General features: G+C 41.1%; 1 protein-coding gene across 3 annotated transcripts in view; it reads left to right on the top strand.

Moving 5' to 3' along the window:
- The first annotated feature begins 3,568 nt into the window (after window positions 1–3,568).
- The window catches only part of GOLGA4 (golgin A4), a 72,021-nt gene continuing 71,494 nt past the window's right edge, over window positions 3,569–4,095 (top strand). For 2 of the 3 annotated variants that reach the window (XM_005429304.3, XM_031063877.1), the window contains exon 1: window positions 3,569–3,660. The gene's annotated coding sequence lies outside the window, so the exon portion shown is untranslated. The remainder of the gene's footprint in view (window positions 3,661–4,095) is intronic. The other variant, XM_031063878.1, reaches the window with a different exon arrangement.

Raw genomic sequence — 4,095 nt, forward strand, 5'->3', positions numbered from 1 at the left:
ATACCCTCTATGCTCTATTTATATCCCTTACTTTGAGACCTAGAACTTCACATTTGTACTTTGGTTTGTAGTGTCCAAGACTAAATTTACTAATTTAAGACTGGTGTAAACCTGGAGGTACAATTTCTCAAGTATAACTTGAGAAATATAACCTTTTCTGAGGAGGTGTTTGTAGGCCTTCCTCTTTCATATGAATGGTTAGCTAACTGATGTCATCTGTCAAATTGAGAATAGCTGTCCCTCATAGTCTGAGGAACACATCTCTTTCTGATGGCTGACAGGGTGGAAAAAATGCTGTTGCAATTACCGATGTCTTAAACTACTACTTGTCCAAGATTGTCACCTGACAAATAGGGATGAAGAAAAAATGGAGGCAGGCGGTACTTTCTTTGCCTCAGTTTTTAATAGTACTGACAGACCTTGGTCTGCCTGGTCCTGAGTCAGAGGACCATGACTGCAGGAACATTAACTTTTCATTTGTGAACACGGAAATTTTAACAGACAAGTTGTGTCAGTTGAATGAATGTTTATAAGCTCATGGGGCCTATGGGATTCAACCCAGGGTACTAAAGGAGCTAGGAGATGTTACGGGTAGGACCCCTCTTAGCTGTCCTGGAAATATGGGGAGGTCCCTGCTGACTGGGAGCTAGCCAGTGTTATTCCAGGTTACTGGAAGGGCATGATGGAATATGCAGGAAACTACAGAGTTAACCTCAGAACCTGGAAAAATTATTAAGAAAATCATACTGTATGCTGTTGAAAGACTTGTAAAGAACAGTGCAATCATCAGACAGTCAACTTAGGTTCGCAAAGGGAGAATCCTGTTTAAAAAACCTTCTCCAGTAAGTTCACCTGCGTGGGACAAAGGGAAGGTGGTGGATGTAGTTTTTCTGGGTTCTATAAAGGCTTTTGGTACTGTTCTTCCCAGTATTTCTTCCAGGCAAATTTTCCAGCAGTGAGATGAGCAGGTATGCAGTGCACTGGGTGAAGAATTGGTTGAAGAGCAGGACTCAAATTATTGCAGCAAACAGGACATCTGGCTGGTGACCCATTACCAGTGATGTTCCTCGGGGCTCAGGTCTAGAGACAGCTCTGTTCAGTCTCTTCATCAGTGATCTGAAGGCTACAGTTGAATGTGATGATACCAAACTGGGAAGTGCTACTGACTCTCTCATGGGATAAGAGACTGTGCCTTGCAGAGGGATCTGGATTGATGGGAGTATTGTGCAGTCACCAATGATATGAAGCTGAGCAAGACCAACCAAATGCTGGATTCTGCACCTGGATGGAATAATTGCAGACACAAGTCTGAAGTGGGAGAGGAATAGCTGGAGAGCAGCCCTGCAGAAGGGGGTTTGGGGATGCTGGTTGGCAGGAAGATCAATGGGATCAGCAGTGTGTGTGCCCTGGCAGCCAAGGGGGCAAACTTCATCCAAAAAGCATCACCAGCTAGCCAAGAGAGGTGATTATCCCACTGAATTCAGCACTGGTGCAGCCTTGAGTACTGTGTGCAGTGCTGGGCCCCACTATTTAAAAAGGATGTGAAGGTCCTTGAGCATGTCCTGAGAAGGGCACCAAAGCAGGGGAAGGGGCTGGCAGGAATGTGCTCTGGGGAGCACTGAGGGCACTGGGCCTGTCTGATTTGGAGAGGAGGAGGCTGAGGGGTGACCTCACTGCTCCCTATAGCTTCCTGAGGAGGAGAAGTAGAGAGGGAGATACTGAGCTCTTCTCCCTGGTACATAGCGCCAGAACATGCAGGAATAACTCAAACTGTGTCTGTCATGAGAGATTTGGACTTAACATAAGGAAACACTTTTTTACCCATAGGGTGGCCAAAACATGGAGTAGGCTTCCTGGAGAGGTGGTTGGTGCCTTCCTCACCCTTGCCTGTCAGTGCTGAAGAGGCATGGACAGTGCCCTGAAAGCCATGCTTTAACTTCTAGTCAACCCTGAGCTGGTCAGGAAGTTGAACCCTTCCAATTTAAATGTACTATCCTGTTTCAGCTTTTTTTGGTTTTGCATAAGATCAATGAATATTTGTGCTGCAAAGCTTAGTGCCACTGAAATGACTGTAAATGGACAAGAAGTCTGAATGCAGCAGTGAGAACTGTAGAACCATTAAGGTCTGGATGAAGAGATGTGTTCATACTGCTTCTAAGCAGTGACAAAGTGTCCTTGAATGTTTCTGGCCCTCACCAAACAGAAGGAAATTGATTTTCAAATAATCTTTAAAACCCTGGCATTAGATTGAGGGTAGGATTAAAAGAAGAGTAGGCTGTCAGCATTTATAGGTTAGGTTTTGTACAAATCCTATGAATACTTTGGTATGATTGTTTTCAGCAGAACATAAAGCTTTCATGATGAATAGCTATTTGGTACTAGGTAAGCTGTTTGACTTTTGAATAGTATTTTCAAGTTGAGACATTGGCCTACCTCTTCAGACCTCTAACTATGACTGATTTTAGAATAATTTTGATATAAAAAAGAACAAATACAGCTACCACTCATTGTTCCAGACCTGTTCAGCTGATAGAAATTTCAAGAGGTAGGGTCAAAACATGCTTGTGCTTGCCTTATATCCTGAGTGAAGTACCCCTGGGCCTTTCCTGCAGGTGGAACTTCTGGTCATCTGACCACTCTGGGCCTGGATTTGGGCTCCAGGGGCAGAGTATGGCACATTTCCTCAGGTGTGCCAGGTACTGGCAGCCACTGCAGGACTGGGATACAGTCCAGAGGGATGGGGTCTGTGAAGGAAGGCATCATCTCATCGAAAGCAAGGCCTGACCTTCCTCTTCCTCCTGCCACATGCCTGAAATATTTCCTTCCAGCCTTTCACAATACCTGATGACAAATCTTGCTAATTACTTTCTTTTGTATAGATCTGCTTGTTGATACTTTACTACTCATTACATTTATACTGAAATTTTATATTTGAAGTTTGAATGATGAGGCTGGCAAGGTAGTTTCTTTGATCTGGTGTGACTTTTTAGAACCCCAATTTGAATGAAGTTGTAAAATTTCTGTGAATAGATGTTTAGTTTTGATAGGAACAACAAGTACATATAGGCGTCAAAATATATAGCAATTTCTTGCCCCGTTTTCATTGTTTAGATTCAGTGTTATAAATACCACAAATTTAAAGTTCATAAATTTTCTTAGTGTCATTTTTTGTTGTTAATTTTCTAAGTTCTTGATCAGATTCTGTTCCACTTCTAAATACTTGAATCCCTGTTAAATCACTAAACTTTTAAACCTCAAGCAACTGTAATATGTTCTTAAAATACTAGGAGGCTTGTTTTTCAAATATGGTCTAAGAGGACCATAGTCAGAAATAATGAAAATAACCCATTTTGTTGTTTGTTCTTGTGGCTGATTCATGACACTTTTTGCTCTACAGACTTTTTAAGAAGGTAGAACCTGTCACAGACAGTTGTTTTCTTTAAAAAGATCTAGACTATATCACTGAGATGGTATAGTTAGTAATTCTTGAAGTAAATTATGATACAGAAAAATTAGTTCTGGAGTTAATAGTATTACTTGTTGATATATGTGATCTCTCTATAGGTCCCTTCCAGATCCCCTCCATCAACTGGCAACAGAATCAGGACAACTTCATTTACAGATCAGAATCACGAAGGCACTTTAACACCAGACAAAGAGGTCAGTTGAGAACTGTTTTTCTCTGCTTTTCACCTTAAAAAAAATCTAACTTTATGTCCTTCATTACTTTTTTTAAATTTGTCAGTCTCACTATTTTCTGTGTATTTATAGCTATGAATAGTCTGTTTTTTAGGTTAAATACTGAAGTGTTTAATAGTAATAAAACTGATCTTTAAGCTGTAGTGATTAACTCCCAGATTAAGAAACGCTTTAAGTCTTCAGGTCTTAAAAATCTTACTCCTGAACGGAGCTCAGTGAGGTAGTGGGACAGAGGATATATTCAGAGAGACTCACTTCGTTTTTGTCCCGCTTTTGGTTGAAAAGCTAGGTGAATCCAGGTAATTTGAGGTGGATGATCCAAAGGATTTATACAGAGCATTTGTGATTGTTTCTAACCATGCCAGTAATAAGTATCAAACTCAAAGTTATTTTCTC

The sequence above is a fragment of the Geospiza fortis genome, unplaced genomic scaffold, assembly GCF_000277835.1.
Source record: "Geospiza fortis unplaced genomic scaffold, GeoFor_1.0 scaffold197, whole genome shotgun sequence".
NCBI classification, from domain to species: domain Eukaryota; kingdom Metazoa; phylum Chordata; class Aves; order Passeriformes; family Thraupidae; genus Geospiza; species Geospiza fortis.